General features: G+C 38.4%; 1 protein-coding gene across 1 annotated transcript in view; it reads right to left on the reverse strand.

Moving 5' to 3' along the window:
* LOC140236897 (serine/threonine-protein kinase PLK1-like) overlaps positions 1-19,617 on the reverse strand; it is a 69,657-nt gene that overhangs the window by 47,712 nt on the left and 2,328 nt on the right. The gene's annotated exons all lie outside the window — the stretch shown is intronic.

Below are 19,617 nucleotides of genomic sequence, written 5' to 3' on the forward strand. Positions count from 1 at the left end.
GAGGAAAAATTATTAAAGAGATCAACCCCAGCTATGTCTTGGGGGCTGTACTACTAGATTGCATCTTGCAACAGCACTGCTATAAACATTGGTATCACCAATAAAACATGAACAGCCAGAAACTGTGTATAATTCTACCCTAATGGTATGTGCCCTGTAATTGTCTTGAAAATGTCTGGATGATGGTTTGTATAGATGAATATAAATGTGTTTTTTAATCTCTTTATTACCCCAAAATTCATGACTACTATGCCAACATCACACTTTAGAAGGGGTATGGAACATTTGCCTTAAATGGTTGCAAATCAAACTCCCCACTTCATTTGCATAGGTCAAGATAAACAATACAACTTTGATGGCATGCCAAATTACAATGTGCAAAAATGAAATAGAATATTTTCAATTTCATTTCTGCAACATTCCAGTCATTTGCATTACTGGTTTTGTTTTGGCTTGATCTTAATCAAATGAAAGAAAAAAACAATCTAAAGCTGTACTGATTTAAATTCGAGCTTTATAATTCCATTTCTGAAACAACTATAATTACCTGCAAACCAGTCATCACACGATACCAATCCTAAATGTTATTAAAAACTTAGGATGTATCTTTCGTAGAACATCAGCACAATGAAACATGAAGTGTACAAAACGTATTGCCTTTAAAAGAAAAAGAGATACATTGTAGATAGATATATAGATAGATAGGCTGATAAACATTAAACATATACAACAAAATAAAAGTAAAAGTAATGATAGTGATAGTGATAATGATAATAACAACAATAATGATAATAATAATAATAATAATAATAATAATAATAATAATAATAATAATAATAATAATAATAATAATAATAATAATAATAATAACAATAATAACAACAACAACAATAATAATAATAATAATAATGATAAGAAGAAGAAGAAGAAGAAGAATGACAAAATCTATTCTGGGATATTTCATTACTAATTTTCCCACTAGCAAATAAAATATGATATGATGTCTTGATGTTTCAAATCAAATGCAATCTTCTGACCCTAAACAAATTGCAAAGTTTTTGCCAAATTTTAATCTCAATCAATCCTGAAATATTCAGCCTGCACCCATAACACCTCATTCTGTCATTGCTTTCATTTCATTATAGCTGTAAGTATGATGGTTTGTGTTTTGTCTACTAGGAAGAATAACAAGGGAAGGGGGAGAATGAGGTTAAGGCCCCCAATTATATTATATATTATAAACCCCCTCTTCCCCACTAGGGGGTAGGAAGTCGTGCTAGCAGGAGGGGCAGCACCGTGCCTCCAGCGAAAACTCCATGGCGATTCTCCACATGTCAGTATAGGAAGGGCATTATCAGGTTCACGCTGGAATCATATGGCCATATCTACGTTTTTATCCAAAAGCAGCTTTAGTATCTGGTGCATTTGAATGAACCACCTTTAACATCAAACTCTCCCAGCTACAAAATGAAAAAAAAAGAAAGAAAGATAATCCATTTATCATTTATGGTGACAAATAACATTATACACTGTAATGAAAATGCATATGCAGACAATTAATCTTTTCATTGATAGTTGATTTATTTTTGAGCACATTATCTCCTTTTCTGTTTAATATATTCATCATTCATCCACTCAAAAGGGCTTTTTACACTTGTGTTTCTTAACCCCGGACTTTCTCTGACCCAGGACTATCGTTAGTCCCGTACCAATTTTTTCAGCTTTTTACACTCGCCAATTAGTCCCGTCCTATCTCTTGTCCGGGGCTAAGGAGAAAACTGACCTTTTTACACTCGTATTTCTTAGCCCCGGACTTTCCAAACCACATGAATATTCATAATTACGCTGTGTACTGTACACGTACACGCACGCACCGGCAGCACTTGATTACCTCGTTTTTGATTGGTCATTGAGGGTCGGACTTCGTCTCCGTCGCTTAGCCCAGGATTATTTTTTCGTTCTGTTTACACTCACTTGCTTGGCACCGCAATTGCGGTGCTAACCCCTGCTATTTTGCAGGGCCAGATAGTACCGTACTATCGGTGGGGCTAGCCCACTTTGGCAAAAACGAGTGTAAACAGAAAGTGGGCTAAGGATAGTCCCGTACCAACGGTGGGGCTAAGGCCCCCCCCCCCCCCCCTTAGCCCCACCGTTGGTCCGGGGCTAAGCAAAATTTTACAAGTGTAAATAGCCCTAATGTGACTACAGATTTCAGCAAAGGTCAAGCTTTCCTCAAGGCCTTGGACTATGAGTATATTCATATCACCCCTTTATGCTGTCAAGTATAATAACAATTTCAACACCAATACACAACCAAAAGTACAAATGTTTTAAGTGAGTTCGATCCACTGGGTCTTGTCTTTCATATACCTGATATAATGTACACTGTAAAATCAGATATAGATATTTGCAGCATGAAGTTTTCATGAATCTACTGGCAATCAATGCATTGAGTGTAGACAAGAACTTCTTTGTGCATTTTAATTTCGCAAATTTTGGCTCATTGCAAAATTCTCAAAAATTTCTGGTTTTAAAGTATAATGACCAGCAACCTCTGAAATTGATCAGTATGGTGCATTTACACTGATGGCACAGTAATTACCTGCTCATGAAAAACTTGGTAAGTTTTCAACATTCAAGGAAGAATCACAATTCACTTTAGGCACTGCAACCTGAAAACAGGCCTCATATTGACTGTGCCTATGGCTTGCACTGCGTACATGCTATGTACTGTAAATCGGATATCCTTTTTAGCTACATTAGTCATGCTACAAGTTTACGTGCACTGTGACTGGACTGCACTCTATGGTAATATTGAAAACAATGATTTCAATCACAACTAACATTAATAAAGTATTAAAGAGCAAACTATGTTCTCATCAGTACTGGTAGAAAGAAAATAACAAGAGTGTAACATTTTATAGCCATAATAACCACAACTATCATACACATGTAGTTGTGATTTAGATATGAATGCATCCTATGCTTGCTGGATATAAAAACTGTCACAGAATGCACAGTGGCAGAGATTTACGAGGCTTCGAAAGTACCCCACAGATAAAATTTCCTGCAGGGGACATGATTTATTGTCGTTGATGATCTGAATGATGTACATGTAGCAATTCTTGAAACATGAAATGTTCAGTATTGGGTGTTGGACTCATAAAGTGTAATTCAGACTTCCTCAGTCCATCAATCTTGTGAACAAAAACAAAATAATGAAGTGCTTTGAGAATTTTATCTTCCATTTTTTCAACATTAGATAGAAAAAGGTGTAATTCTCGAAGGCAAATCTATTACAAACTAGCCAAAAATGGCTTCATATACATTTAAGGAAAACTCATGTACAAGCCTGATTTTCTTTCATATTTAACAAGTTAATATGTGTTTGGATTATCAAAAGCTCATCAAGTAAATGTCTAATGTAGTAGACATCCTTGAAGGAGGCTATATTCAAGATTTTCTCCTTTTTTGTGTGGTTTTTTCTTTGTTCTCTGACTGGTGGGAGATGATTACTTTGTCTCACTATTCATTCACAGACTTTTGTCACATTTGTGTTACAGTAGCCTGAGAATTGCAATGGTAACATTCATTCTCTATGTAATTAGAAACAGTCATAGACCATTAAAAGTTTGGCTACTTTTCTATAATGGTAACATATGGTTTACGTTGCGGAGGTACCACAACTTATGTGGTTGTGAAGGCATTAAAATTTGCCCCCACCTAATCCCTCACACAAGCCAAACTCAGTCAGAGGCTATCACCCCCCCCCCCCTCCCAATGTATCATACCCTCTAAGCAAACTGACCAGGGATAGTTGCTATGGCAACTGTTGTTGCTATGCACTCCTGCAAAGCCCATGACCATTGGAGGCACTCCATTGGAACAAGTTATGAATCATCTTGAATCAGTCGTTAACACAGACACAAGTCGGCTAGCTGATGATTTGTCTGAATAGTGCTCGATTCTCATCTCATACTGGTCTGTACATAGAGGGGCCCCAAGTTCCATTAAAACAAATGATCCCAGTGACCAGATGACACATGTGAGGTCATGTTAGTGCTACAAGGTGAGGTGCTTACTTTAACATCATAATGGGCAGACCACAGACCTTAGAAAGAACAAAGAAACTGACAACATTGATTTTCATTTCTACTTTTCAAAAAGAAAGTTAAAGGTCAGAATGGTGAAAGAAACACATCAATACACATACACACATGTAGGCCTATAAGTCATGACCTTATGCCTCTGTAAGGTGTACAATGCTGCATACTGACTTGGCTACAATGAAATACTTAAAGTACTGTTTACCACTGGGAGCAGTAATTTAAAAAATGTTCCAAGATATCACATTTTATGCATATGTGTAGGTCAGTTGTATCACAAAACATCCATGTAAAAATTTTGCAATAAAGCCTAAAATATGAGGAGATATCACTATTTTTCTCACTAAACCATAACTGTAGATGGTTTAATCTAGAAACATTTTTATTATAACTATTGCTCACATTTTGTATTCATATTTAACAATACTCAACATCATCACACTGATTGAAATTTTTACAATGGTTGTTTCTATCCCAACTCTCATTTTAGAACTATTTTGAAGCACTAATGTTGGATTTTTGTTTCATCTGCAAATGGTAAATAATGCCTTCAAATCAGTGTGGTAATAATACAATCTTCGCATATCACATCAAATGCCGTCTAAGAAACAAAACACGCATATTTACATATCATAGAGGGATGTTGACAGTAGGCGTTAAAGACATTTATGTGTTATCGCCGCCTCCCCCTGCCCCCCCCCCCCCCCAATAAAAAACCCTCTCTACCACTTCCTTAGTCTGGCTTCTAGACCCTCTGTACCATTTTGCTGCACAGAATATTGATACCCTAAACGTCGAAAACTGGATTTGTCCTGTTCGGCTAAGGTGGTGACTTCGTCGCAGGCAGTGACTTCATCGCCGTAGAAGGCGCATTTTGAGGAAAGAACAATTACAGGGCAAGGGTTTGAAAACCAGACTACCCTTTCCTATACCATCCTCTTTCTTACATCTTTTTCTCTTCTCCCTGAAAGCTTTTCAATAGTTGCCTTGTCCATTCTTCTTTCATCCCTCTTTCATCCCTTTCTCCCATTTCTCACCCCATATGTGCCCCTATACACACTTTATGACACTCTTTGACTTTGGCGATATGATCACACTAGCAGCTGGGGGTAAATTGGCAATTTTAAAAGTGTTTGGGTATAGTTTGTAGCAGCAAACAGAACAAATACTCATTTTTTTTTCACCATCATTTCACTAAAGTTATCGACTCTGTCCACAGTTTGAAAGAACAGTGGAAGTTACCCATGAATGGTTTGACTATGAGGTACTGTATACACCATATACACGATATATTTCGCGAGTCTAAATTTTCGAGAATCAGGAATTCCCAATGATTTCACGAGTGGTTAAATTCGGGATCGTGAAGTCCTGTACTGAACGGAGAAGTAGACATGCGTATGTCACATTCACATCGGGATCAGAGTCAATATTTTCGCGTGTCTTTGATTTTGCGAATAGCACCTGATTCGCTAAAGTCGCAACAATAAAAACCTAGTGAAATATTCGCATATACAGTAAATGCATGTACGTGTGTAGTGTATATGTGCACGGGTGCAAATGTGCTGCATGATAGGAAATGGAACTGTGGTGGATTAGTAGTTATCAGCAGAATAGGATGTTTCATTCTCCAAAAAACAGACAGACAAATGGACTGACAGACAAACAGATAGACTGAATGGGGATGTCAGCTACTGTTTTACAAACATGGAGCACAACCTGCTGATTATTTGACGAATACCTACTAAACAGGTGTTCTTCAAATCAACATGAGAACTTTCGGATGTGTGGATATTCATGGGGTCGCTCACGATAAGAATACATAGCTAACATGATAGGGCAACTGTCCACATTCTTCAAGTTTGAGGCAAATAATTTTTGCATTCCGCTGCATTTCACAGGCCATCCAAAACTTCTCCAGTCACCTGTAATTTCCTCCCAAGCCTGTGACTGGCCGGGGTCATGTTGGGGCCGCAGTCGTCACATATTCGGTAGCGGTGGAGGAGCTTGGAGAAGGGATTCGCAAATGGAGGACCACGGGTAAGGGGGAATCATCGTTGAGTGTCTGTATTACCTCAGGCAAAATGAGGGACTCTGATGGGAAGACTCTGCCAAATGTATGCCTCATGAATTCAGAGCTGCTTTAATACCGTGTTATCAGACAAAAACAAAATACAGTGTGTACAGATGTCGGGATGGGGATTCAGGTTTTAACTTTATACAAGATAACAATTAGAAATTTCTTATATGAAATATTAAATAGCATACCATTCTAAGAAGAATAAAAAGTTTATTTGATTTGACAAAATTGGTTTGGAAATGGCTGAGATATCCAGAAACAAAGAGGTTCTAAGAAAAGATGGGGCCCACCTTTTATTAATACCACTCTGTTTTACTTTTTTTTCTGATATCTCAGTCATTTCAAACCCGATTTTTGTCGAATAGACTTTGGATTCCTCTTAGATTATATGCTCTTGTATATTTCATTAAATGATTTCTAATTATCTTGTAAAAAGTTAAAACCTGAATCCCCATCTCTACCACATCTATGCCATCCCTTTAAATAAATTGCAAACAATACTCCATGGAGGGGGAGGGGAATCCATATGTGTGAATTTCAAAACTTGTAAATAATTAGGAAAAGTTATTAAGAACTTTAAATTGCCGACAATACTCTATGGAGGGGGGAAGAGGAATCCATAAGTGTGAATTTCAAATAAATAAATAATCAGGTAAAGTTATTAAGGACTCGGTAGCAGGAGGATTTAAGGGTGGTCAATCGAATTGATCTTTATTCTCTTCACGCCAGGGTACTTAAAAAAACACAAATAGCACACATAAAGCAAATATGCGCATCGAAGCATACAATGTTTGCTAATTTTTAATGTTTGACTCCAGTCAAGATTCTCTGGCTGTGTGTGTATGGGGATTCCAAAATATTTGTATATCTAGGGCTGTGTTTGTCATCTTCCCCCTGTTTTAAACCCATTTAACCAACTTAAGACTAGTTCCAATACTCGGGCAGGTGTCTATGGGAAATGCCTGTGGTAGCAAAATCAGCCCGTCCTCAACAGGTTAACCCATTCCATACTGAATTCTGAAATCCCCATAGACTTTAATATACAGACCACCAGGTTCCCATATGGAATGGGTTAATATCCACTATCAAAACGCATTTGCAAAGGCCGTTCAGATGTCCTTTCTTGAGTTCATCATCTCTTCCGCCAGTCGAAAGGAACTCCTTGTTTAAACTGTGCAACTCCATTGACCTGAGGAGCAGAGATCACGCATGCAGATGGCATGGGTATAGTGTAGGTCCGAGATATAAATGTAAATGCATTTCAAACCCATTTCGGCCGAATTCACGAAGGCGGTACAATTGAAACCATGGTTTAAACCATGGACAATTTGTATGGAGTGCCAAGTGTCGCATGGCCTATTTCGTTGACGAAATGTTGTCATTTTGTTATGAAATGACTGATTTTATAACAAAATAGGCCATGCGACACTTGGCACTCCATACAAAGTGTCCATGGTTTAAACCATGGTTTATTTGTACCACCTTCGTGAATTCGGGCCATTGAGTATATCATCTCTACAGAAATGTGATTCTGGTTCAACACATGAGAGATCAGACTTTTTTTGGCATTTCAAAAAGGCGTTTCTAACCCCACAATCGAAACAGCTATAGATGCATTTATCAACTGCCAGAATCTCTTAAAAAGTTGTTCAGAAACCTTAATTCTATACCCAAAGTGAGTTAATTAATGCACCCCGGGTTGGGTCAACTGTCCCATTGCATGGTATACTATCCCCATGCTAGCATGTCCTTTAAAATGAGAAATACCATATGCCAAGAGCCATTTTGACCCATATAACGTCATGTAAATGTGAGTGAGTCAAGATAATGATTCGCTGATTTTCAGCCCTCCAGTTCTAACTGCTTTTACCTTCTTACATAAATCTGCATGAATGAAGAATACTACACAAAAGTTGGATTCACTTATCTCTTTTTTTTTTCTTCTTTTCATCTAAAGTAAAGCATATATTGAACGGTATACATGCTTTAAAAAAATCTCAAATGAAGTGGAAAATGCAAAGTATTCTATGATAATCTGTCACTCTCCCTTCCACCATTTCTACTGTTTTCTTTCTATGTCTGTACCTCTGTCTAATCTCGCTCTCGCTCTCTCTCCCCGCAGTTTGCTTTGACGATAGCTCCCCATGGTGAGTCATCAGTGACAGGTTTGAAATGCAGGAAACTGGGAAATTGGGGGCTGCAAAAAGGGGGGGGGATGTCTCGAGCAGGAACAGGCACGTGGGTATGAGAAGGGCATGATACACACACACACACACACACACACACACACATCATGGTAACACACCATAAACGAGATCTTTGCAGGAGATAAAACTGCTAGGAATGTGTAATAGCCATCGCCTGCTACCTGCTATACACAGGCTTTCGCATGTTTAAGCGCCGAAATGCACTTGAGCGTGGCCAGCGAACTCTCGACGGTTCTCAGTGCAGCTCCGGACATAAAAACACAAGGATACAATTAAGCCAAGATCTCGCACAAGATAAACAGTGCATGACGAACATTTCATATACAAAAAATATCAATTAGATTAACTAGTCCAAAAAGCTGACACTTTAAATAACTTCACTCACGGTTTGCACAACCACAACTTCTTCTCATAGTAATTAACAAAATATCTTCTGTTGAGAATGAGAAGGGCGGTAAGTTGTCCCGAACACTATGGGTTCAGAGGCAACTTAACCCCCTTATCATTCTCAACCGACGATATGTTCACACAAGCACATAGTTCTCGAGTTTATGCATGATTTGATACAGAAAGGTTGTCGGATATTCTACACAAACTAATAGATCAATCAATACATGGACAGATGAATAGACAGATGGATATATACATTGGTAAAGAGATAGATTGACAGGTAGATGGATAAATGGATAAATAGATCAACTGATTGATAGATGGATAAATAGGTGATGATGATGATGATGATGAAGTCTTGTATAGCGCCGGTATCCGCCAAGTCAGGCGCTCATGGCGCTTGCTCCAAAATAAATACATAATTCAGCTTAAATTTCATGGGTGCACCGCTTGTGATATGACAGTTAAAATAAAAAGAAATAGTTCCAGGAAGTAATTGTCTCCAAATGTGTAAACATACATTCTTACACATTGGCTAGTTTTTCAATTTGAAGAGATGGGTCTTGAGGGCTGTTTTAAAAGATTCTGTGGTAAGAGCTTTGCGGATAGACTGTGGAAGGCCATTCCATATCTTTGCAGCAGCCACGCGGAATGAACGAGCTCCCCAGGAGTTGTGTGCTCTGGTGTGTTCCACCAGCAGGTACTTGTCTGCAGAACGTAGATTTTCTCTTGCTGGGACATATGGCTCTAGTAGATCACATATATATGTGATGGAGAACTGCCATTCAGTGCCTTGTACACAACCAAACTGATCTTATACTCAATCCTCTGTTCAACACATAGGTACAACTGTACATAGAAGGATACTGTAAAAGTGGATATTGACTAATTTTTCACGCTCGGCCGGGCAAGAAGACTTTTTCATACTTTTAATTCCACAGAATCAAGACATCAACTACTGGAACATAATTATGGTAAGTAAAAACATTTGCGTGACGTTTATTTTCGCGCTAGCTTCTGGTTGTGCAAAATGCGCGAAAATTTCAACATCACAAAAAATTCCTCTTTTACGGTAGATCAGACCAAAAAAAAAAAAAAAAATGCACAATAAAGCTATAAACAGCTTCAGTGCTCACACAATGTAAGCAGGAAGCAGATTTGCTTGGTACTCACACTATGTTTCATGAGAGAGCTCGGTCTTTTCCACTGGCTTTACAATTCTAATTCAGCCATCTTCTTCCTGTCAAATATTTTCCCTTTTCTCCCAAGTTTCAAGACATAATATAGCATAGATTCTTTCTTCTTTTTTTTTACAATAAACAGTGGCTATTGTGAATCTGCGTTTCTGAAACTTTACACAAATGCTCTGCACGTAGACATTCTTGTATGGTTTGTGCTCAGTCAATAATGACAAACCTTAGAGTTCGATAAGATCAAAAGACTTTAGAAAACATCCACACCCACACTACAATCTACTTGATATGGGTTGAAGATCAAACCGAAAGTACAGTGATCAAGATGGGGCTAGAAAACATCATTTTGATGTGACACGTGCCCGATAACTTCTGAACCCATGATAATGTTGTCATTCTAGTCATACTCTTAGCTAAAGGAATATCTCTTAGTTTGAAAACCGAGATAATACATTTGTGCCTTTACTGTATTGTTGAGCAAGAAAGGCATGCATACACGAAGGTACATTACATACTGTTGTGTTAATCTGAGAACTTTTCTTTGATATGAGTTACAAATACCTAACCTACCAATGAATAATAATATGAGTAAACAGAAGTCTATCAAGAATTCCATGAAACAGAAATGGATGCTCATCTTACACTTGTGTGGAACATGTAGGATAATTTGCAATTGACAGAACTGAGTAATGATTAAAGACCGACATTAAGTAAGTTTTATAATACAATTAAATAATTTTTTTTTAAGAAACTACAGCTGCATGTCTATATATTCTGCTGTGCTGCAAGAGCTCCATAATGCTACTCTGCTGCACTGAACTAAATAAATTAAATCAGTAAATGTTGAATATCAAATCCATTAATTGCCTTTTCCATATTTTATTCATGACATAGCAGATGCCTTCTTTGGTACATCTTCCCAGTGATAACCGACAAGGTGTCACATGTCATCATCAAGAAGCCCTATCCATCTCCTGCTCAACTTCACACGATGGTGGTCTCCCGCATTCAATTGTCTCTCATATTTACTGAAAAAATACCCATAAACTCTTGTCTACATGTCTTGTATAACATTTAATGTCTTTCTATGCCTTCTATTCTTAAGCCCAAAGAGGCATCTCCCCTAACTTGTGTTTATAAACACTATTCAACTTCCCATCAAACTCCTTTAATATGCACGTCAAGTCAAGTGGTAGACATTTATAGCATAATAATAGTATATCAATTGCAATGTGCAGCTCAAATTGAAGTCCCATTAAATGTTGGCAATGTTCCATGCATTTCCTGTTTGTTTATTCTGTTTTTGAATGCAAAACATATCATGAACTTTCCAGGCATTGATAGCAGGAAGTGAGGCAGTTGGTGAAGTGTATCACTCTTCAGTATGAAATCATGGACCTACAACGAAATAAACAAAATAGGTAAAATCGTACACTTGTAATGTTGTGACATACATTATAGATTATACATTCATCCACTACAAAACAACTAATTCAAATTGCTACACATATCTTGTAATTGTACCAACATCTTGTTGCAAAATGAGAGCTATCAACAGTTTTGAAAGACTACAAAAAAGCAAATCATTACGGGATGCTTAACAAGCTACACAAAGGGCCTATGCGTGACAGAAATGTGCCGGCCTTCACAGAGACTGGATTTTATCGCATTGCTGTGGTCACCATCCCAAAAACCGATAAGGTAGTTTATTTGAGTTTTGTCAACAATTGACACCAGGCAACAAAATAAGACACAACAGTCGCTAACACCAACTACAACCACAAACAAAGAAAAGGCATACCAAGGCATTTGAATATATCCAAATATGTATGATATATGATACATGATACATGTATGGAACACTGCCTAATCATGCATGCATCCAGTTTTTGTTTGCCAACAATCTGATGACGTCCAACAGATGGAATGATCAATGTACCGACAGTTCATTGAACCCACTCATGCGGGACGTCATGTTTCCGGCGGCAGCGGGCCGCCTACTTTCCCCCGACTATTTACATTGTACTCGAGAGCACAGTTAGATACCATGCACCAGTAATGGGCTTTTTGTGAGCTACCTGGAAAGCCACGTGTTTACACACAGCTGGAGAGAAGCAGTCATTCTACAAGTGGAGATGAGGTTGCCACTCTCTCCTTTTGTCTGTTCTGCTGTACGGTACAATTTCACAGCAATTTCCCGCCTAATTTCAGCTGGAATTAATCTCTCTTTGTACGGCATGGCGTAGTAGTCAGAATCGCAGCCAATTGAATAATAGAGATTGTACATCAAATGGTTTGTGTAGGGGGCTCTTTATTGTTAGTGACGGAAATGAAATGATGGGTATAAATGAGTTGTCATGGTATAACTAAAAATATTTTCGTGCAGGTAATCCTCAAACTGTATAATTATAACCTAGATATTATCAATTGGCATCACAACCATATCAAATCTATAAGTGTAGCAAAATTTACTGATGGTTTAGTGGGAATTCCTGCAGAGGAGTTAAAATACCTACACGTACTGTCAATATGTAATCAAGTTTACTTCTTTGTATGACGATAGTAATTAAATAGTATGAGATAATGTCCAATATCCTTTGTATTTCCGCAAAGTGATTACTGTAAGCTGTTTTTCGCAAGGGTTTAATTTTCGTGAATTTCGCGAATCTCAGTTGGATCGCGAACAACAACACGCGAAAATGTCTCCATGCACTAGGGTAATAGCGCATTTACGTTAGCGTTGGCGTCAGACATAATGTACAAATAGCTCTGGAAATTATGTAGACAAACAGATTTTTTTTTTGTATGAAACAGGACATTACCATCACTTGCACATATTTGCTAGAATAATGCCGGTGATCTACTGTACAAATATGCACGCCATTATGCTAAGGTCATGCTCCTTAATGGCCTTGTGATGTGTAAAATGCTATAGCAAGCAAGGTAATTAGGTACTGGATGATAGATATTACAGCAGGTACCACCACCTTTTACTGGCATATATTGCAATCTATTGATATGCAGGCATGAACAGATGTCTATTTCAGTCTGAATTTGGTGTGGGGGGGGGGGGGTCAAAAGGTACTCCCTATTAAAAGCTCAATCATATTCTACATGTATACAGTTTTACATTTTTACAGCTTACATTTGATATCTTCTCCTATTTATCATATCCAAGGTGATCTTGTATAATCTATCTCATTTCCCAAAGTAGATTGCATAATATGTACCATTCTGAGGGAGAGGAGAGCATGCCCTTACTGCATACTAGTGTTTGTCACTAATTTCAATTTAGTATACTCCCCTACAGTACTCCAAATGTAGTGATGGGATGATATGAAGAGTTTGTTTGCAAAAACCGATAAGTCCATATTTGCCAAATGGAGATATTTGCGATTAAAGGTCAAGAAAAATAAAGAAAATAATAAGAAAATTTTTGCTTCTTTCGACCATAACTTCAAAAATATACCTTTATATGTAGTGACCAATATATCATTTAAAAGGTATTATTTTGTACTTTATGACAGATATCGTATTTCAAAATCTTCAAAAATGGACTTATCGGTTTTTGCAAACAAACCCTTCATATCCAAAAATATGTTCTCTGTCATATGCATGAAATAATGAGTATAACAATGAAAAATGAACTGTGAGCATTGTAGCCTTCACCAGTTGGTGCAGAGTTATGGACCAAAGGCATGGTGAAAGCTGGTAAAAATGTTGAGACAAACAGTAATTTGATATGCCTTTTTTATTTTAATCAGACATGAGAATATGAACATGTGACTTAGTTGTTTTCAGTGAGGTTATGTCTTTGCAACATACTCAATCCAAAAAAACTGCTAACTCTCCTGTGTGAACAGGCCTTTCATCTTGAACTTTTTTTTCCTTATCTTCTTTTAACACTGCACTGTGTATCCCTGCTTTCATGGACTTGCTCTAAGTGATGAAGGAAAAGTATTAAATTTCTCCTCTGATAACAGAACACTGCAGAGAGCGAGTGAGATATTGTGTACATGTGCCTCCAGTAAAAGAAGTGAGAAAAATTCTAAGGAGTCACTGTATTCATGGGAATAAGAGGGTGGGAAAACTTTCTTATTTGATTCTACATAAAAAAAAGAAAAAAAAGAAAAAAAAATGACCCATGACCTTTCTCTGACCTTAAATCAACAGGTCAGTCCACCCAGTGCCTCCGCTCAGGAAAGGGAAAGCAGGTAACAGGTGCCTTCCCCTCCCGGCCAATCGTCCCCTCATATTCCAGCTCCTTCGTTCCTTCTCAAGCTACATAAAGCCTTCAGTACCATCATATACCATAGCCCCTGGTGAGGGGTCGACATCTTGGCAGTGATGAGGGACTTTTCGATTGTCGACACCACAGTAAACACGACAGTGTTCAGGCCACCCGAAAGTGCAAGTCAATATTCTTGGCAACTCCCTTCGACACCACAGTAAAACCATTTAAGACTTTAGATGACAGTGAGTACGAGTCAATAGATGTGGTGACGTCATAATCGTTGCTCCAAATACAAACTTTGCATGCTGCCGTCGTCTTTCATATTCACTATCTGGGAGGACGTGAAATCCTTGGACGAGGCGTTCTTGATTCTGGTGCTGGAAGTGCCAGAGAGCCTACAGCGTGCGCAATATCACGAAATGACGTCATCACGTTGAAGTTCATGTTCTGGATGCGAAATCTAAAAGTCCCTATTGTCTAGCCTCCAGGAACCCCTTGCCTCAAATCTAGAGACAGCCATGATGGACATGTTGTCAAAGATGGCCATTTGGGTGCATTTTCTTGTTAATTTTCTTTTGACAGATTAAAACTAGTAGGTGTCAAGTAAAAGCTGCTAGTATTCTTTGACAAACCCCCTAATCTCCTGTGAAAAAATTGATATTTGTCGCATAACTTCCACTCGTACGCCCTGTGGCCACACGTGAAATGCGCAGCCACTGAGCTAGCCCACCAGAACAAGAACAATAGATTTATTGATTTATTGAGCAGCAATTTGCAGGTTATTTCTGTCCGTGTGAATGCTTGCAAAAAAACTCAAGATTTGGAGTGCAATTGTCATCCCACTATTTTGTTAGTGTATGAATGTGGCTGATAAGAAAGGACCTACTGATGATGATCAGAGACAGTTTTACCAGCATTTCATAAACTTACAGACAACCGAGCATCCCTCTCTAAGTTTCTTACTTCACCTGTTGAGGATGAGTCCTGAGTATACTCGGGCAAGTGTCTACATGGGAAATGCGTGTTGTAGCAAAATCAGCCCGTCCTCAATGGGTTAGCTGGCTATACACCGTTGAGGACGGACTGATTTTGCTACAAACACGCATTTCCCATAGACACCCTCCCGAGTATACTCGGGACTCGTCCTCAACGGGTTAATAGAATTCAAAGAATCCTGTGTACACATCATCAGAATATAACTTTCTGTTAAACCAATGATTAGCATTGTACATCTATTTCCTGTTTTCCTGACTCTTTTTATGATTAAAAAACAGAACAGAACAGAAAATTCTATAGTATCTTCTATACAGGCAGTTTTGTTTTCTTTTGTTTTTTGTTCACAAACCACATCAATTGCAAGAGAAAAATAAAATACAGTTAAATCTAAACTATTGTCATCACCATACACTGTAATACTTCTAACAAACTGCACTAACATCGGATACAAAGAAATTCAACAAAACAAACAGCCCAACCCGTTAAAAAAAAAAAAAAAAAATTGCTAAACAAATTGGAATATATTGCCCCTCTTTCAAGCTGATGCTACAAGGAAATCCAGGTACATACGTCATCACTGTCCTTTCTTTCTTTTGTGTTTACTAACAAATGAATCTCTAACTGGTTTCGGCAGTCAAACTCAAAGCACCCTCGTAAAGCGTACACAATGACGCCAGTCATTTGTAAAGTTCCTCCTTCGATCCCCTTTTTTACGAGATCTAATCGCTTTTGTCATCCAGTAAGACCGCCAATTACTCATGCCTCTTCTGAAGTGAATAGAGTAAATAATACCAGTTCTTGTAGCAATAGGATTACCGATAACGATAGTCCTAGCATCCACCCTTCAGTGAACACAGCCCAGAAAAAGACGGGGAAATGACAGCGAAGAGGGAAAAAAGGGGAAACTGGCCCGCGATATGCAAAAAAAGAATAGAAAGGGCCTCATCACTTCTCGCCATTCAAGAAAACAGGAAACAGCCGTCACTCAAAGAATCTTCATCTTCTCCTTTTATCCATCGACTCTTTGTGCGATTTCGGTATGAAATCGCACACTGAATGGATGCCGATGCACAATGTGACAGCTAAAAATTCATAGTGTCTGTTCAATCAAGCATGAAGGGACGCATCAGAGGCAAAGTTTGAATGATGGGTGTAATCCAATTTGGATGATTCGACAGCAGAAAGACAGGCAGCGACAGACGTGGAAACATCCTAATTGAATTTCATTGACTGTTTCCAATCATGATGACATAGGCATAACGGTTATATTGAATGTAATGACAGATAATTCCCGATGTACTACAAAGACTACAATGAGACAAAAAAAAAAAAAAAGGCGAGAGAGAGAGAGAGAGAGAGAAAATATTGTCTCTCACTGATTCACTGCAAATCAAGGGCCAGTATTAAAGTTCTGGGTACAATTGTAGATTTACATGCAGTTTAATTGTGTGGTATTTTTATTTTCCTGAAATATTCAAGTTGATCAATAACTGAGTTCTAAATGAACAACTCCAGATGTTATTGCCTACTACAGTATGACACAACAGTGCTGTATATCTTCAAAGTTCGAACTTGCTCAAATTTAACTTTCCTCTTGAATAAGGATAATTTTTCTCACTCAGTCACAGCGGCTCTCAATTGCAGATTTGACCACTTGCAAAATTGTCTTACGAGTCCAAATTCATGGATATTACACTCAAGAAATATAAACCACATGGTGCATAGTACACAGTATCCATCCTTAGATATTGAAGTAAAGCAGAGCATCGTGCAGTAGTGTGCTTCCAAACATAGCATGTCGATTGGGCATTCAGGTTCAACATTTATGACTACAATAGGTTCAAAACAACATGCAACATTTCTGAAAGTGCTTCACATTCAGCTTCGGTTCATTTTAGTCTGAGAGGGCTATGAACTTTCATTCAGATATGGGGCCATTACTGTCTGTAGGCTCTTTCAACATTTAGTGCTGATTTGTGAGGAGTTTGCAAGCAACAGCTCAGGCACAAGCAGAGGGCAATCTGGGTCAATGTTTTGGCATTGTCTCGAGATGTTCTAGGGACTAGCGGCACAGAGCAGGTCAGGTAAGAGTTTCCTCCAGCTATCCTTTTATCATCCCAGGGTCCTACTGTCCCCAGGGTCTGTGCATATAATCCAATTTTTAACCATCATAAGCATCATTTAAAAAAAAAAACAACAACAACAACAGAAGGGATTAAAAAAAAACTATTGGAAGTAGAAAAAAAAAAACATATTGGGAGAAGCTGCACAAAATTTGCTGCCTCCTTCACTCCTACTCCTGTACCTACTCAACACTCTTAACTCTCTTTTGGTGACAAAAAAAAAAAAGCAAAAGTGAAAGCTAAGAAGGTACAATGTAGTACGCTGTCTCTCAAATGCAAACAATTGAAAAACCACAAATGAAATTGTCCTACTTTACACTTTCAGCTATCAAAGAAGAAAATAAAAAGTGGCAATAGACCACTCAGCATGCAAATTTCTTCGAACAGCTTGCACTCCACAATGAGGGTATAATCGAGTGTTAAAATAATTCACAACTGCGCAGGCTATAATTGGCTTGTGACAGGCCTGAATTGTGCATGACTCATCCTGGCATTTATAACTTCAGGGAGACATGGACACAGTGTGGTAGTTGGTAGAATTTTCTACTTGCCTTGGATGTCTGCAAACAAACTGCAGAGCTATACTTTAAAGCCGTTGAAGACAGACTGATTTTGCTATAACACGCACTTCCCATAGACACCTGCCCGAGTATACTTGGGACTTGTCCTCCATGGGTTCATACAAAGTTTGTGCAGGACCGAACGGAAACGACATTTCTACGTCTATCCCTCTTTGTATGGCGTTCAAACCAAGAGAGAATCTCCCAGCCAGACAAAATTCTATCCTCCTTCTCTGAAGGCAATTCCAAACACTAGACTTTCCCAATATGATGCATTCTACAGCATACCTTGCCTGTACATAGTACATATAAAAACATACACCACTTAAAACAGCCTTGGAGTCTATAGGTGATCTTCATCAGGTTGAGTTTGAAGAATAGTGCGCTTATGGGGATCAGAGAAATAAGCCCGAAGTCCGCTGAAACGTGCAATCGCGTCTTCACTAGCTCAAGCTTCAGGCACGGTCGGGTTCATAAGCCCAATGCTAGCGCATGCGCACTTTAGACGAATGATACCGGCGAGAACACACTCCGTCCCGGCTGCCTACGTTCTTGCATGGTGTGCAACGCACACAGTGCCGATGTTTAAGCTCGAGCTGATGAAGACGTGTTAAGATAAGCGCGCTATTTTGCAAATTAGCTGGCTATTCTGCAAATAAGTCCAAGATTTCAGTGGTTTATTTTCCGATCAGAATACCACGCTATTTTGGTCTTCACTACAAAATAAGTGGGCTATTTTCTGATCGGGCTAATTCTTTGGATCAGAAATAGCGAGCTATTCTTCAAGCTCAAGCTGATGAAGACCCACCTTATCGTTCTCCCTTCCAAAGAGGAATTACAAAAACAATTCCATACCAAACTGAGAACAAATGGACAGGGATGCAAAAAGTGTAAGGTTGTCAAATCTAAGAAATCATTTTCATGATTTTCATTCTCATTCAATACCACCTGTTCTTGCTCCTTTTAATCACACCTTAATGATTGCTCAATGGAGTCTCCTTCGATGAATTTTAAGAGATCAATTGGCATACACAGTATTCTTACTACTCAGTACAAATCTGTTGCAAAGTGCCAAAAGATCTCAATAAGTAAATCTTTGAATACTAAATGACTTTTTGCTTCATCATTAAAATGATGCCCACTTTTACTGTTCGTGGTTGGGGCAAGGGGAATGGGGGGGGGGGAGGAAAGGGAAAAGGATAATATCAGCACTCAAAGCCTGGCGGACCTTGTGCTCCCCTGAAAAAGGACACTTTGTGAATGACTGATCCCCCCCCCCCCAAACTTCTTGTCAAATAACAGGAAATTGACTAATGGTCTCACACCCAGGTTGTAGCATAATACACTGAACTTCATTTACACTAGCATTATTGGAGGGTACACCATTTCATGCGTATGTAGGGGCGGGGGGGGGGGGGCGTACATGACAAGGTACATTGTTCAGTGTAGATGCACTTCCAAGCTGAAACACTTTTTTTTTTAATCACCCAGGTTTGCATATAAACTAAAAAAGAATAAGAATAAAAGATCCATTTGACTGGTTCTCTGAGGCATAAATACAAACACTACAGAAGATTGCTTGATTAATGATACTTTAATGTTTCAAATCTGATCAGTCATTTCACACTGAAATACTTTGGAGTGCTAAAAAAATTGCCCCCCCCCCAAAAAAAAAAAAAAAAAAAATGATTTCTAAGAGACTATCCAAATGGGTTGTATTCCCTCTCTACA

Source organism: Diadema setosum, chromosome 13, assembly GCF_964275005.1.
Source record: "Diadema setosum chromosome 13, eeDiaSeto1, whole genome shotgun sequence".
Classification (NCBI taxonomy): domain Eukaryota; kingdom Metazoa; phylum Echinodermata; class Echinoidea; order Diadematoida; family Diadematidae; genus Diadema; species Diadema setosum.